Source organism: Ostrea edulis, chromosome 6 (genome assembly GCF_947568905.1).
Source record: "Ostrea edulis chromosome 6, xbOstEdul1.1, whole genome shotgun sequence".
Lineage (NCBI taxonomy): Eukaryota > Metazoa > Mollusca > Bivalvia > Ostreida > Ostreidae > Ostrea > Ostrea edulis.
Window position 1 is genome coordinate 3,881,666 of NC_079169.1, and position 18,595 is coordinate 3,900,260.

General features: G+C 36.1%; 1 pseudogene; it reads left to right on the plus strand.

The window, feature by feature from the left end:
• Positions 1-13,545, plus strand: part of LOC125665295 (uncharacterized) — a 32,055-nt pseudogene extending 18,510 nt beyond the window's left edge.
• Positions 13,546-18,595: the final 5,050 nt, after the last annotated feature.

Here is an 18,595-nt window from a genome sequence, read left to right on the forward strand (position 1 = left end):
CCAAACTCAACAATTTTTCAGCTATCTGGTGGCGCCCAGTTTTTTTAGTGGAAGAGAGAACCCAGATACAATGTACCTGGGAAAAGACTGCAGACCTTCCGAAAGTAAACTGGGAAACTTTCTCACTTACCGGCGTGAGCGGGATTAGAACCCGCGCCGACCAGAGGTGAAAATTACATTCAAAAGGCAAGACTGGACAATCTTGTGTCGGTGAAGAAATTCATAAAAATCTGCAAAAAGTACACGTTTAATTTCTACCTCATTTACCTGTATTGACCTCATCTTGACCTGATGAATATTAAATCAGCCATGTGATAATCTGTGCCATGCTAATGATCCAAACACTCGTCAGGACGCACGGTATTGTCGACATCATGTATACATACCAAATGGGGAGGGGGCATCCCTCCCTCCTGTTCTTACGTCCCTTTATATTACACATTTCAGCTCTCTTCATCTCTCTCTCAATGTCAGATATTCAGTCTCTTTTATCCGCTTATTAACGCTGTGTGATCCGAAGTTTATGTATTAAAGTTATTAACTTTTCCTTGAAAATACTTGTGTGTAAAAGAAAACATTTTAAAGTAAATGAAAGGTGAAGATAACGAACAGTGATCAATCTCATAAATCCTATAAGCAATACAAGATAGATAGTTGGGCAAACACGGACCCTGGACACACCAGAGATGTATACATGTATGTTGAGAGTGCGTAGATGGTAGGCATCTATAAATACATTGTAGCCACACGCGCGTCAGGCGAAATCCAACATGTTGCATAATACTCAGACGCAACGGTGCAACTTTAAGGCTAAAAGAGTGTAAAACAACGAATTACTAAAAGGTATTTGATGATTTATGTCTCTTAACCTTATGACACGGTAATGTATTAATAGAATACACAGCTTTACAAAAATGTATAATCTGAAAAAAATCACGCGACTTACTTGATTCATGAATGGCCGATTGACGGCTGATTGTAAACACCGATTTCCGGTTAAAACAGATGAAATAATGTTTGAAATGTCTCATAAATACGTATGTGGAATGATTTAACAGCGTTTTTACAGGGGGGGGGGGGGGGGGGAGAGTGGCGAAATTCGGGCCATACAACTTTAACAAGTTCAAGTTGTATGAATAGCACATTGTTGTGTAATTTAAATATCTCCGCCCAGCTGTAAATAAATTGAAGCCGTATCAATTCCGTTAGTAATCCTGTAGTTTTTAGGCTAAAGATACCCATTTAAAACTTAAGTTTTCTACCCATATAATCCAATATCCCAGGGGTACATAGTCTGGTCCCACTTCCCACAATTGCGTTCGCGCACTCTCTGTCAATGTAGAGAGTGCGCAAACGGAATTGTGGGAAGGGGGACCAGACTAAGGGGTACAGGGGTATGGCTATACACTTACTGAAAAAACGTTTAATAGATAAATCATTTTTGTTTTCTTTTGAAAAGAGGGATGGTGAAAACGGACCACACGCTAGAGCTAGAATGGAGAGGTCCTTTCTGGCGTTGATTCTGTTAATGTACGTCTCACATCTTAAAAAGTACGATAACATAGCAATTCTATTTGATAATGTATTAGTTTAAACACTAATTAATGAAATAAATGCACTTTTTATATGTTTATAACATAAAAATGCGAGTATTATAGAGTTTTCTTAAGGCATGTTGACACAAATGAATATGTCGTGCACCATCGCGTTACCTATTGATAGCGACATGTGTACAGAACTGCAAAGATCGATAACTCTGTTTGAGAGTTTGGCATTATATATAGTACAACTACGACACCTATCTCCGGATTATGTACGTGATAACGGCATCAATATAGAAATATCTGCAGACGAAGTACAAAACTGACGTCAGTCAGAGATTAACTAATACTTCATTTACACAAATCATATGGAAATTGATTTGGCTGATTAAGCAATAATTTCGCGATCGCAAATATAGATCGTAAATTTTACTAGGCATTACTTTAATAAGACCAGATCCGGCTAATCCACTGGAACGAGATATTTAATGTGAAACTCGGAAGATGTGGTGCTTTTCTTATAATTACAACGTGATCTCAAACGCATTGGAACTCATTTGATACCTCTTAATCACCTTTTTTTCTGCTCGGAATTCGATTACTGATGGTATGATAGAGACACGGTCTTGAGACTTAAATGTGAAAATAAGTCTTAATCGAAGAATACTATGACAATGAAATTTTTATCTCCCATTTCCTCCCAAATACGATAAGCAATTGTATAATTTAAATATGTATTTAGAAACAACGAAAATTGTGAAAGTAAGATTTAAAAAGGTTTACAACAACATGAACGGTCTTATCCACATTATTGCAGGACTTGCCGTCGAACGAATGCGAGTCTTTGTGGTGTAATAGAAAAAATATTAAGTGCTCATACTTGACCTGATACATTTTGGTTACCAGCAGAAAATGTGTCCTGGGGTCATTTATAATAGCCATGGTATCGATCTCTGGTTTGTTTTACGTCCCTTCTAGAATTTTTAACTCATATTGAGACGTCACCAGCTGTAGGTGAAGTACCACTTCAGACCTATGCTTAGAACTCAGGGCCGTAGCAATGATAGTTCTTTAACTTGCCAACTCGACATGGGGCCTCCGTGTTTTAAGGTCATATCCGAAAGACCCGTAATTCTCACTTCTAAATGCCGAGCGTTTGGAAAAGGAGCATTCACTACCTATTTTAACGTCGTAGGTATCACACGGCTATGGCACGAGCGGGGCTCGAACTCACTACCTCCCGATTACGAAGCGAACGCTCTACACCAATGAGCTGCCACGGTCGATCTCTAGTAAAAATGTTGTTTTTGGTAATAGATACATTTAGAAGCCCAGATTCGACACGAATGTTTGATCAGGCAGCAAAGTGAGAATTTGAAGGATAGGAGATGCAGTTGAGGTCAAGACCATTGGTCGAAAAGGTGGAAATAGATGCCCCGGTCTATAAGACATTGATTAGTAAACTCATATTTAGTACAAAGTTTTCATATGACCAGACACTAAGTCGTGACCTATCAAGGTCATTTGACCAAGATGATTGATTTGATTAAAAAAGTTAGAATACTTGTCCAGGCTGTGATTTTGCTATGAAAAACTGATGACATTCAGCTCTCCGAGGTTTAAAGATGGACTCTGCGACATTTCTAATTAAAGCAATTATACAAACTGTAACCGAGGGAAAATAAATTGAAAAATATAAGAACAAATGTAATATACTTTCGAAGAAAGGTATGAAGATTGAATATATATAATTTCATAGAATGAAAGTGAATCTGAAGCAACAAACTCGTCAAATCAGCAAAAAATGTCGATTTATTGATTGCCATCCTGTTCATAATCTCCGGTGTGCATTGACCCTAGAGGTCACCAGTTCAGAAAAATGCAAAAAAGGGACTGCACACGTGTCAGGATTGTAAAAGAAAATTGATATGTCAAATTTATAGTAAATTCGTTAATAAAATTTTATTTGAGTGACATTTGCGTAATTTAATTACTTTCTTAAACTTTCTTTTCAAGTCATTCATGACATGTAATAATATTTTAAAACAAACGAAGCGCAATCATCGTTCCCATGTCCGTGTACATACGACTCAACGACGGTTTATACGAAACGCTCATTGTAGGTATTCTCTCAAACAATATTCCCTTGTTTATTTTGCTGCATTGTTCTTTAGATCTTGCAAATTTTATACGTGATACCGATAACTGTCAATTTGTGCATAACATACCGTAATTTATAGCTAGTATTGCTTAAAGAGAAAGCAACAGTAAAAAAGTGCTTAATGCGATTCTTGGAAGGTTTATGAAATATCAAAGGAACTTATTGGTGGGTCTCGTATTTTATACAATTGTTCAAGCGCATTATTTCTGCAATTCCGCAACATAGACGGGACAATTGTAAGAATAAAAACCTTTAAAAATCGTTAATGTTACGTGTACATTTTTGTTTGTAAGATTAAACTTTTAAAATCGGTTAATGATGTTACGAGAAGTGAAGAGACATGTAACGAACAGTGATTAATCTCGTAAAGCCTATCGAGAACAGGCTTTGTTTTGGGGCTTTGATTGGAAACTCATTTTTATATTGCTATCACTTTCATTGTCTTGGGAACTAATTCTGAATGTGTTTTCAACTGATTTACTGCCGGTGCTCCAAAATTGATCATAATGTCTAGTTTCTAACTAAACCAGTGTTGGTATGAAATAATATCTTTGTAGAGTATTGTAATAGTAGATCTGGTTAAATATCCAGATTGCCTTTCCAGGTTCTTGACATTTCATTTGAAATGCAATTCCTGTGTTGTCTCGACTGAAGAGTGCTTTGTTGTGAACTTTTTAAATGAAAGATGAAGATAACGAACAGAGATCAATCTCATAAACCCTATATCAATTAATAGACCAATAACCCTATACAACCGTCATCCGTATTACCCATGGGATTAATTCCAGTAATTTGAATTTATTAATCAGTTCATACGGCAATGATAATTCTTTTTTCTTTAAGCATTTTTTTCCCCATATCGTTGCTTTGAGTCCTTGGCATGTTAATTCCACGCTTCTTTTTACAAGACAACGAAAGATAGTGCAAAGGCTGTGTACCTCGTGTGTATTTCTTTATCAACGCAGTTGTAGATTGTGTTTTAATTTCCTCCGAGACATGTCTCCGATTTCCTCTTTGAACAATATTTTCATTATCATTGCCAATGTTTTTGCCTCTGATATACATACATTTTAATGTTAGACATTTCCTTATGAATGTGTTGCAGTAGCGAACAATGCGTGTGTGAACATTGATTAATATAGTACAAATGTACCTCTATTTAAACGGCCTCCGTGGCATAGTGGTTAGAGCATCGCGCTCAAAATCACCTCTGCTCGGCGCGAGTTCGAATCCCGCTCGCGCCGGTAAATGAGAAAGTATCCCAGTTTACTTGCGGAAGGACGGTGTTCTCTTTCCAGGTACATTTTTTTTCTAATTCAATTCTTTATTGTCCTTGAGTTATACAACTCATTGGAATACATCTAGTACATGTACATTTGTATACACAATATATCAAATTGTATAAGATAAACAACAGGTGAGTGGACAGGAGATGATAGGAGGAGAAGAAATTACACAATATATAAATAATATATATGTAATCGCATTATGAGATGCACATGTTATTAGAAAAATACCATAATCATATTATTGATTTACAATGCTAAACTTCGTTTTTTCACAGCTTGAACCAAGAATTTCCCCAAGTTATTGAGTTCTTTGGTATTGTCTACACTAAAGAGCTTAATTAATTTAAAGACACTTGGTTTTGTGTAATAAAAACTCTTAATATATTTCTTTCTTACATTGTATCTAGGTTCTCTCTTCCACCAGTAAAAACTAGGCGCCACCATATAACTGAAAAATTGTAGAGTGTGGCGGAAATCATCAATCAACGGAATGTCCGACGATGGATTGATAGAATTTTGTTTAACGTCCCTCTCGAGAATCTTTCATTCATATGGAGACGTCATTGCCGGTGAAGGGCTGCAAAATTTCGACGAAATGAAAGTATTGGAATGTAATTATAAACAAGAAGACCATGGGCCACATCGCTCACCTGAGCCACCTTGGCCAATACCTAAATACTTTCTTTAATATATTAATATGTAAAATTTTGATCCCCTAATGTGGCCCAAACCTAACCCAGGGAGACATGGTTTGAACAAACTATGATTTGAACAAACTTGAATCTGCACTATGTCAGGAAGCTGTCATGTAAATACCAGCTCTTCTGGCCCAGTAGATCTTGAGAAGATTTTAAAGATTTTCCCTATATTTTATTTGCATGTAAAACTTTGAACCCCTATTGTGTCCCCCAACCTACCCCACCCCCACCCTCACCCCCAGGGGGGCATGATTTGAACAAACTTGAAGCTACACTATCTCAGGAAGCTTTCATGTAAATCTCAGCTCCTCTGGCCCAGTGGTTCTGGAGAAGATTTTAAAGATTTTCTCTATTTATTCCCATGTAAAACTTTGATCCCCTATTGTGTCCTCAACCTACCCCCGGGGCCCATGATTTGAACAACCTTGAATCTGAATTATGTCAGGAAGCTGTCATGTAAATTTCAGCTCCTCTGGCCCAGTGGTGCTATAGAAGAACATTTTTAAAAGACTCCACCCTATTTTTGTAATTATCTCTTCTTTGAAGGGGGCATGGCCCTTCATTTGAACAAACTTGAAAGCCCTTCTCCCAAGGATGCTTTGTGTCAGTTTGGTTAAAATTGACTCACTACTGAGGTTCTGGAGAAGAAGAAGAAATTGTAAAAAGTTTACAACAACGACGACATACAACGGACAAATTTTGATCAGAAAAGATACTAAAAATACTAATTTTGACAATCTTGCATTTACGGAAGTTTGCTCCTAAACTTTTGAGCACAAATGCGCAGAATGCTACAAATAAGTATTTACTGGTTCAATACTGATCCCATTGGTGCAAACATATTACTCTGAAGTTGAAATTTAAAAAATATGCTGCGGTTCCTCATTGACAATATCTTCGTGGTCTTTGGTGATCAGGTCTTCCAACAATCTGTTGGAATCTCAATGGGCACGAATCGTGCTCCTTTGTTAGCTGACCTGTTTTTATATTGATCTGAAGGAGAATTTCTTCGAAATCTTCTACGTGAAAAGAAAAAACCTGCTGCTGTGGCCTTCAATTTGACATTTAGATATATCGACGACGTATCATCTATTAACAATAATCATTTTCATTCATATGTCGATTCGATATATCCCAGTGAACTTGAAATAAAAGACATCACAGAGTCGTCCACGTCTGCTTTATACTTAGATATTTTATTCAAAGTAGATATTTCGGCAAACTAACAACTCAACTTTATGACAAACGGGATGATTTCAGCTTCTCCATCGTCAACTTCCCATATTTATGTAGCAATATTCCATTATCACCTGCATGTCGTGTTTATATCTCTCAACTGATTCGATACGCAAAAGTTTGTTTTGCTTATGACCAGTTTTTAAATCGAAGCGATGCCACCTTGATCTATTATGATTAGGACGGTATTGGCATTTTCTGTAGGCAGGAAAGAGGAAATGTACCAAACGTTTATAAAAGCAACTTGAAACGATAATTTTTATTTGTTGTAACATTTTATTTGACCAAGTCGGCGAAGTTCAGACTCTCCGAAGAGATTCAAAACACCCATGGTATTAAAATTATAGGTACTCGGAGTTTGGATGAATAATGTTTTTATGATGGTTCGCTAAATTTACAATCTTTCATTGCTTAGTCTGACTCATTTTATTTCACACCTTGTGTTGCATTAACTCTCTACATGGACGACCCTTAAGGTAGTGATTGCATGGGTCACTGAAAATTAATGAATCGATGAATATTTTGAATTTTACATATTTTGAAGTTGACAGTATTTTGAAAATCAGTTTAAAAGACGTGTATTCAAAAATTAGCCAAAATAATTTGAGGTTAAATCAAGCAATAAGCGATTTTTAGCGTTAAAATGGAGGGGTATCCAAGAATTTCAGAAAAACTGCCTCTGTGAAACAAAATAAATTTAGCATGAATATGTTCTGTTTGAAATTTTGTTTCACGGGAGCATTTATTTGTAAAATTCAAAAAATCGGAATGACTTCATCGATACAGGTATTATTTTCAACTTCACCTATACGTTAAGTTTCATTAGAACTGTATGGTATGCTGTGTGATTCAGTGGGTAAGGTTGTCGACTTGAATATGTAAAGATGTGTTCTTTTTTAAAACGACCGGGTTCAAATCCCTCACGCACACAATTATTTATTTTTTAATATTTCTTTTTCCATCTAGATTGTTTTCTGAATTGAAACACACTTCTAGTTTTTATAAATGTTTCAGGTCAAATCTCTGTTTATTACAATGTGCCGAGTTTAAAATAAGCTTCCAACATGGACACTGTTTAGTTTATGAATGGGACTCGCTGTAAACACACCGAATACAGCATGCAATACCTGTGTTTGATAACGAAAACATGTATGTTTTTCTTAGTAAAAGGTGTTGACAAAGGCACAATATGGTGTCTTTCACGAAAAACCGTTGTGAACTTTGCGAAGCTTTGAAAGAAAAACTTCAAGGCCAAAAAAGGTAAATAACCGTTAAACAGTTTGAGTGGATAAGTTGTTATTCATTCCAGTAGCACATTGCTATGCTGAATTAAGGTTTCCAGGTGCATGTACATATAATTTTGTTTAATTTTATTAATGCGTATTAAACTTCCCATATTTTATTTTGTGGTCAGAGTCATGCACAATTGCTAACTGTTGGTTGTAGAAAATAATACATAACAATATAAGACTGTAGTAGTATATAATATTAAATATTTGATACACTTGTAACATGTAACTATACATTGTTTCTGATACTCAGAAAAAGAAAAACACACACTTTCATTTTCACGATTTCAAAAATTATGTTTAGACTACATGTATAATGTATTGACACATAAAATGTATTAGGCTTGCCCTTAGTATTGGGGAATCCTACTGATATTTAAATGGCAAATACGCAATAAGAGTATAAATATGGATGAAGGTTAGTTCTACGTCACGAGTGCTGGCACCGTGCTCCGATTAGGGAAAGTTCCCGCTTCGGTGCAAAACCCTCTTTGTCTTTATTTTTTGTTTTATGCCCCATTCAAAAAAAAAATTCACTAATGGCCGTAGCAGTGAGGGGTTGTGTTTATTTTGTCAACCCCTCCCATAGGATGGAGTTTCCGTTGATAACGTTACATTAAAAATACCTCACAGTAACTTTTGATATACTACAGGAAAAACTTATATTTTGATTCACTATAGTAGACTTTTCTCAATCCTAGTAAAACCTTTAATTAACCACGATATTGAAACCTTCAATTACCATGATTTAAAAATCTTTAATCAACCATGATATTAAAACCTTTGATTAACTTTTGCTTCATCAGCGTAAAACTTTAGTAAACGTTTTTTGATACTTTGAATCAAAGTAGTAAACTTTGAAATTACAATAGTAAAAATTTTGATACATTTACTCATCACTGTGAAACCTTTCATTCGCTATATTCAAATTGAGTCGCTTAGTAAAACATACAATTCACTGAATTCAAACTTTTTGTTGTTTGATTCAGAATATCGGGGCACAGATTTCAAATCAATAATGGTGGTAACCAACTTCTTTACAAACATTTCAATTCACCGGACAACTCCATACTGTCCATGAAGGTAAGAATTTTTTTTTTGGTGGGGGATTACCATCACAGTTTTACATACGATTTCAAGAAGCCACATCTAGTCTATACTTGGATTTTTCAACACCTGAATATAGACTGAACTCTATGATTATGGATGTTGCCAATCACAGGCTTTTTAAACCAGCATGGGTCATGGATGATATTCCTTCCAAATCGTGCCGCCAGTTCCTTAAGCTCAAATTTACAAACAAAGGAATAAATGCCGTCAACATAACCAACATTCTTCGTCATAAAACAGTTCAGTCGTGTATTCCAACTTATTTCAAGTTCAAAGCTACACCCAGTATTTCCTACCAATATACTTTTACTATTGCATCCAAACTTTTCAATTATAAACAGATTTTGCAGTGCTTAGATATAGACCATCTTATATTTAATCTACCTACGTGGTTTTGTTCTTCATCTTCTTTCAACTATAGTCCAGCTGGACATGTCATTACTGGTGATGTTGATATATAGTCCAGCTGGACATGTCATTACTGGTGATGTTGATATAGTTGAAAATGAGGACCTCAAATCACTTATACTAAAAGGTCCTAAATACAGAAAACCTCGGTACATGTATTTCAATTGGCGACAGAACTTCTTTTCTATTATGAATTCTGTCAAGGATTATGCCAGACGATGGGCTAAATATGAAAAAGAACTTGATACATTGTCAGAATTAATTAAAATTATAAAAGGAATATTAAAATCCCGCATTAGACATATTAAAACAAAAGTACGTACCATATATCATTCTGTGTTTAGTAAGCCAGAAGTGATAAAAGAATTAGACAGGCTACACGAGGAATATGTTTTGGTTCCAGTTGACAAAGCTAGTAATAACATTGTCATTGTTTGTATGGCGGATTATTACAACTGTATTTTAAACGAACTTCGCATTAATTCTATTTTTGGCAATCGCACCTGTACTCCAACTGCCCCTTCAAAAGACGAAATTCTTCAAAACCATGCTTCAGATTTAGACACATTTAATATCCCAGTCAATGGGTCGGATGAATATGAATTACCGTATCTATACTGGATTCGTAAACTACATAAAAACCCTTACAGACAAAGATACATAGCTGGATCCAATAACTGTTCTTCCAAATCCCTATCTTTCTCCTCACGAAAATAGTAACAGCTGTGAAGGAGAAACTTCACACGTACTGTGCGACTACATATGCCAGAAATTGTGTAGATCAAATGTGGATTCTGAAAAATTCTACAAAACTTTTAGTATACTTGAAATCGCAAAACGTTTCTTAAATCAACAACATCAAAACGTATGACATTTCAACACTTTACATGATCACTCCTCACTATAAATTAAAGACAAGACTTTTTAACATCATAGACAGTTGCTTCTTCAACAAAAATGGAAAACGCAAATATTCCTATCTAGTGATAGGTCATCCAAAAAATACTTTGTTAAACGCCACTCTGATACCACTCACAAGTACTCTGAAGTTGAAATAAAATATATGCTGGAATTTCTCATTGACACTATCTTCGTGGTCTTTGGTGATCAGGTCTTCCAACAGTCTGATGGAAAACCCATGGGCACGAATTGTGCTCCTTTGTTAACTGACCTATTTTTATATTCCTATGGAGCAGAATTTATTCAAAAACTTCTGCATGTGATGGAAACATCTATTGCTGTGGCTTTCACCTCGACATTTAGATGTATCGACGACGTATTATCTATTAACAATAATAATTTTCATTCATATGTCGATTCGATATATTTCAGTGAACTCGAAATAAAAGACACCACAAAGTCGTCTACTTCTGTTTCATATTTAGATATTTTATTGAAAGTAGATGTTTACGGCAAACCAACAACTCAACTTTATGACAAACGGGATGATTTGAACTTCTCTATCCTCAACTTCCCATATTCATGTAACAATATTCCATTAACATCTGCATATGGTGTTTACATCTCTCAACTGATTCGAAACACAAGAGCTTGTTCTGCTTATGGTCAGTTTTTAAATCGAGGCAAGCCACTGGCAAACAAGTTGATGGTGCAGGGATTCCGACAGTCTCCTTTAAAGTCAGCATTTCGCAAATTATATGGTCGTTATAACGATCTAGCTTGCCAATGCAACCTATCATTGGGTCAAACGCTGTCTGATGTGGTTCATGCCGATTGTTAGGCTGCTCTTAGCACACTGTTTTTGACTACGGATACTTACTCCTCCTAGGCACCTGATCCCTCCTCTGGTATATCTAGGGGTCCGTGTTTGCCCACCTCCCTATTTTGTATTGCTTATAGGAGTTATGAGATTGATCACTGTTCGTTATCTTCAGCTTTCATTCAACATCATGAAATATTTGACTCGTCATAGCAAATCTGAGATTTAAGAGTTCCAAAATAATATGTTTTATGGTGTGACCGTTGAGACGAACGAAGACCCATACCATCTTGCAACAACACTTTGGGGATATTAAAACCCGGTTCTTCATCTAACGCAGGAAATATAACGCGGTTGATGTAAACAGTGCATTGTGACTTCATAATAACTGTGATGTATTTTCTTTTTTCAAAACAAGCAATTATCCACAGCAAAACGTACGGAGGTATGATAATTTAAAAATGGTTGCGGTACTTTCCAAACTATATATTTGTTTTATCTACGGGGTTATCCTAGAAGTATACCGCAGTGACAGCGGCATTTCCCCCACAATAATTACAGGTAATTGTAATTTCTCGCGTTACGATAGTATAGCGAGAAATATTTGTCCTAACGACATGTTTAGAATTTCAATAGCGGAAGTGTCGTGGGGTTATTTTGAAAAGTTTACATAGCAATGACAAATGATATTTAAGTATATTATTATTACGTGTTCGATTGAGAATCTCGGGGCTGTATTGTCACGCTCTTCTTGAGCAAGTCGAGTTTTTGTATGAGAGATGGACGCCGATAATATGGACTTTTTACCTAATGCTGTAGGACAGAGGTGAATAGGCAACAAAAAGCGTTATTTAACAGCTTACAGAGCATAGTGGACTCCAAGCTCGCAACGTTTCAGTAAAATATTGTCCAAATATCAAATTCGCAATTTAACAAAATTGAGGAAAATCTGAATGAGCATTACTCTTTCCGTAAGAAGGGGAGCGAGAATCAATTTAAGCATCAGGCCCGGGTTTTGACAAAACTCAAAGAAGCCGGGGATCATCTAAAATCAGCTAGCATCACAGACGAGAGTGTAGAATCGGCAAAAGTCAGCATTAACGAAGGTATGGGGCTAATGAGAAATAGACAGAAAGTTATCAGATTGGCAGATTCGTCTCAGTTAGGTTGGAAAGTGGTGAAAGAGTACGAATCTAATCCTATTGCTGAAGATTCTGACGACGAAAAGAAAATGTACAGAGCTCAGATGAGAGCTGAGAGGAAGGCAAAGGAGTCAAAGACGTTCAGAAGCTCGAGAAAATCCCACCGATTCATGCCAAATTTTAAGAAACCTGAAGCGACACGCATGGAGACAGACGCCAAGGACCAGTCCTCTTCTAGTAGACCGGGTAGATGTTTCGATTGTGGGGCCAGAGGGCACTGGAGTGGAGACTGTACCAGAAAAGTAGATAATAAGATAAGTGAACATTTATTTCAAGCAAATTTTGGCGCAAAAATATGTATGTTTGAAAATCTTACAAAGGTCACTACGCCAATCGCACGTTTAAGATCAAGCTTAGGTGAATGGGAAAAAACTGGGTCGAATGGTAGCATCATTCAGGTGATCAAGTCAGGTTATAAAATTCCATTCAAAACAGAACCGGGGTCTGCTGTGTTACATAATAACAAATCCGCATTGAAAAATCCATCTTTTGTACAGACAGAATTGGAAAAAACTATTGGGAAAAGGTTGTATTTCATGTGTAACATGCAAACCAAAAGTCGTAAACCCATTGACTGTATAGCCTACAACAGAAATGGTAAGCCACGTTTGGTTTTGGATTGTAGACATGTAAATCCTCATTTACATGAGTTTAATTACAGGTATGAAGACGCTAGCGTTGTTAGAGAAATGTTTAAAAAGGGTGATTTTATGTTTACATTTGATTTAAAATCAGCATATCATCAGATCGAGATTTTTGAAGAACAAAGGCAGCATTTGGGTTTTTCGTGGCAAAACAAAGGGCAAATTCTTTATTATGTTTTCAACGTGCTTCCTTTTGGATTAGCATATGCGGGATACATATTTAGCAAAGTATTGCGAGAGACTGTAACATTTTTGAGATCAAAAGGAGCTAGGTTTATTACATTCTTAGATGATGGAATAGGAGTCGGTGTTTCATTTGAAGAAGCAATTAAAGCTAGCATGCTCATAAAAAATCGATTTCAAGCTCTTGGATTTTTGTTTGCAAATGAAAAGTGTGAATGGTGTCCAAGTCAATAGAGGACTTGGCTAGGTTTATATTGGAACACTGAAGAAGGTAAGATTTCGGTCGGTGAAGACAGAATAAAACGTTTCAAAAATCAGTTGGATGTTATTCATTAGGCTGTTCAGAAAGGCAAAGTATGTTTTAACGCAAAAGTTTTGGCCAAATTTGTGGGTCATGTCATTTCCATGAAAGCAGTATTCGGAGATATGGCGAGATTCAAATCTAGAGGTTTTTATGAATGCATTTTGCAAAAAGCTAGTTGGGGTTCAGTTGTAAAACTCTCCGCACTTGCTTTAAAAGAATTACAGTTTTGGCGGGAAAATGTGTATGCTTTAAATAAAAAAGGTTGTGAATTTGAAAGCTTGGACGCATCATGTGTATGCGATTTTGACCTTGTATGTGATGCCTCAGATGTAGGCTTTGGAGGGTACATAGACATGTTTTCGCCCAATCATGAAAAATAGTGTTTGGGGCATGTATATGGTAGTTGGGCTTTACATGAGAGTCAGCATAGTTCTACATGGTGTGAATTGGAAACCGTGAATAGAGTTCTGAAAAGTAACATATCTTCTTTGAAGAGCGAGAGAGTCAGATTTATATCTCATAACAAAAATGTATCAAACATTTTACATATTGACAGCAAAAAAACCCTATTTGCAAAGTATAGCATGCGAAATTGAAGAATGTTGTTCACAATATGACATAAAGATTCATGGGTTATGGAAACCAAGAAATGAAAATAAAAAAGCCGATTATCTTAGTCGAATTACTGACAGAGATGATTGGGAGGAAGTGACAATGTTTATCAATGCTAAGACAAATTGTGGGGTTTGCACACGGTGGATAGATTCGCCACTCATTACAATAACAAATGTGCCAGATATAATTCTAAATATTGGTGTCCAGGTACTGAGGGCATAGATGCATTTATTCAATGCGGGTCAAATGAAATCAATTGGATAGTTCCTCCTCCAATTTTGATACCGAAGGTAATAAACAAAATTTTACGGGAGAAGGCAAGTAGTACTTTGGTTGTTCCGGAGTGGAGGTCATCTCCATATTGGCCTCTTGTGTTTGAGGGTGAAGATTTTAAAAGTTTTATTTTGCATTGGTCATATTTACCTAATGAAAAATTCATAACACATGGCAAAAGCAAAAAATTTAAAATTTTAGCTTTGGGGATTGATTTTTGATAATCATAATCATATTCTCATCCTATTCCAAGCCTGAAATTACAGGAGCATGTAAGTAAAGCAATCGAGAGCTGTGGTGTTAGTTTGAATACAGATCTGGGACGGCTAAACTCGCGTATGTCGCAGTATATAATGTGTTCCAGGAGCGGTAGTACAACCAACTCTTACATGCATAGTTTTGATCGCTGGAGAAAATTCATTTTTCAACATGGCCATATTGACATTCCAGTTCAGCCAATGCACATCGCTTTATACATTACTTATTTATTGGATAACGGTGCTACATATTCTACTGTAATTTCTGCTATTTACGCGATTAAATGGATGCGTGAGATTAGTGGCCTTACGGATCTGACAGATAATTCCTTTGTGAAATCCCTTCAAGAATCTCCCAAAAGAACAACTGAAAAACCAGTGCAAAGAAAAGATCCCGTAGACAGTAATATATTGCAGGCATTGTGTAAATTATACAAAGATAGTACTGATTTGTTAGCTTTGAGAAATCTTACCATGATATTGATTGGTTTTTCTGGTTTTCTGAGATATGTCGAGCTTAGTTCCTTAAAATGTAGAGATGTTACAGTTGAAGAAGATTATTTAAAAATCATTATTCATCGATCTAAAACAAATCAACTTCGAGAGGGTTCTGAAATACTTGTATCGAAGGGGTTTACTTGTGCCTGTCCTTATAACATGTTTTTACGTTTGTGTCTGAAGCAAAAATTGATTTGTATTCTGATCATTTTATTTTCAAACCTATTTTCAGGTCGTCTGGCATCGCAAAGTTTATATGTAAAAATCAAAAACTCAGTTACACAGCAGCTAGACAAAATATAGTTAGTATGCTGAAAAAAAGTTGCACCACATTTGAATTTAGGTCTTCATTCTTTGAGATCAGGGGGCGCTACTGCCGCAGCTAACTTGGGTGTTAACGAAAGGTGTTTGCAGAGACATGGAAGATGGACATCCGCATCTAGTAAAAACATTTATGTTAAAGATTCTATTGAAAAGCGTTTACAAGTGTCAAAGAAGCTAGGTCTTTAGTTTTATTTATTCATATGTACGAGCACATTTTTTTTAATCACTCCCTTTCTTTGGTGCTTTTCTAGGTCATCTCGCACTGTGCGCTACAATGCAGTTTAGTAAATTCTTTGTCTTTTCATTTTATTATCAGGTGTATAATAGTGAAGTATGGACTTGTAATTTCTTGCGTTACGATAGTATAGCGAGAAATATTTGTCCTAACAACATGTTTAGAATTCAATAGCGGAAGTGTCGTGGGGTTATTTGAAAAGTTTACATAGCAATGACCAATGAGATTTAAGTATATTATTATTACGTGTTCGATTAAGACTCTCGAGGCTGTCTTGTCACTTTCTAGCGCACGCTCTACTTGAGCAAGTCGAGTTTTTATTTTAATGTTATATTTGAATTAAAACTGCAATTTTTTTTGTAAAAATGAGGGTCCGCCATTTATTTTGTTTACCTCGCACTATATTGCAGCGGACACACCGGTTTCCATAGTTTTTCACAAACGTTGTGATCTTTATCTATGGTTTTTCCTGGGCGGCGAGGGAAGCACATTTATAGTATTTTGGAAATAATGTAAGTATCACGAGTGTGTGTTTTGTCAAACAATGCCTATGCTTGCTTTATATTACGTGTTTGTGATATAGGCCTATATGTACTCGAAATAAAAAAAAAAAAAAGGCGTCATCACGCACGGTGCGCTACAATGCAGTTTTTTTTTTTTAGTAAATTCTTTGTCTTTTCATTTTATTATAAGGTGTATAATAGTGAAGTGTGGACTACTCATCATTTGTCATCTGAAGAAGAGCAAATTACGTGACTCAAATGTGTAATCATTGAAGCGAGCTCATCACCTCGCTTCGCTCGCTATTACTCAGAGGTCTACCCGATTTTTAAAATCTGTATTGTTCCTAAATCGTAGCTATGTTTTCTTTGTAGAGACTCTTTTATTGTGTCCAGGACAGTTTTCATAATATACCGAAATATAACAATATCTTTGACAAACAGTTTTAAACTCTGTAAGACATGAAAACGAAATGCTTTAGTTGTAGTATTTATTTTGAAAATGAATCCACAGGTTAATCCACAGGAGAAATGTCAGCGAAACAAATCTGTTTAATAGTCCTGAAATTGTAAAAAAAAAAAAAAAAAAGAATGATGATGCAAAATAAACGTCTAAAAATTACAGATGAAAGAGGTTATTAATCGTATAAAATACACGACAGTAAACAACATTTAAATATGGTGTTTAGATATAATCAAATTATCCTTTACTTATCACCGAACAATCATGAAGCACATAATTTATTTCAATAGATATAACTTACCTTTGTAGATGTTCTGCGGAAAATTTCTCGAGATCCTCCGACCATGATGTCATTGTTGAATCCACCGGATCCGCCTGCGGTGGCAACAGCCGCATTTTTATTAGCAGTGGCACTACGTCCTGTGGCAGTAGCGGCATCACGCCCACCTCCAAGGCCAACTGTTGGGTAGTTGAAGTAGGTGTAGTATGGGAACCTTGCAAAGTTGAAGTGGTATGGTGAATAGTAGCTCCAAGGATTGATGTAACTGAATGGAGAAGCGCCTAATCTTCCGCCGGCGGCAAAAGCCATAGCAGCAGAAGTGGCGGAATTCCGTCCAGCGGCAGTGACTGCAGCAGCATTTAATTCGGCGACAGCGCTAGCTGCAGCTGACCCACCTCCAACGCCAAGGAACCTTGTGTTGAAACCTCCAGTGCCGAGAATTTCTGTGTTCAAATTTTTAGGGTAGAAGTCATCAGCGGCACTATTTCTGGCAGTTGTGGCAGCAGACCCACCCCCAAGTCTAAATATTGGGTTGCTCCAGAGTTTGATTGGAGGAAACTTCCGCCGGTGCCAGAAGGATTCCATTGAGATGCAGAAACCTGCTTTGGATGATTCCAGTGACCGAGGACGCAGGCAACGATACAGGCGAGGGAGATGATTCTCAGCATTTTCTGTAAATTATACCCAACGACATTAAATAGAAAGGACTAGGTGTCATTAGATCCATTCCTGGTCCTAAAACGTCTACCAAACAATTTTTACTTAATGTGAAATTAAGATTGTCCACAGCCGTTGCTCTGAATTATGAGAAACATCTGCATATAAGTGAAAGATTCTCAAGTGGGACGTTAAACAATATACATGTACAATCAATTATTCTGAGAATAGATCAATTTTTCTCTTATATCTAACATATTTCTTATATTTACATACTCGATCTATGTACTTTCATTTCTTACTTTCCAGCTATTGGAATAACCGTACTATAGCTATTGAGATTAATATGAACATTGTTTACAGCATCTTTGTGAAAATGACTATAATTGCAATTTGTTAAAAACATCACAGGCAATTACATGGAAATGTAGATATTAAAATTATTAGTTTCCAATACGGAGTTTAATCTTAGAATATGAACTTGCAGAGTTAGTAACTTTTATTTAATCTCCTTGAATAGAAATGAAACATTATGTATGTATTTAAACTAATTGAATGAAATAGTTTCACACATTCCATTTTATTTCGAAATTAAAAGATGATGCTAAAATGCTACTAAAGAAAAAGACCTCAAATTTGGTTTAAATATTGCGGGAAATTGACCTTACCGCCACAGGTATATTTCAAAACAGAACTTTGGTAAATATA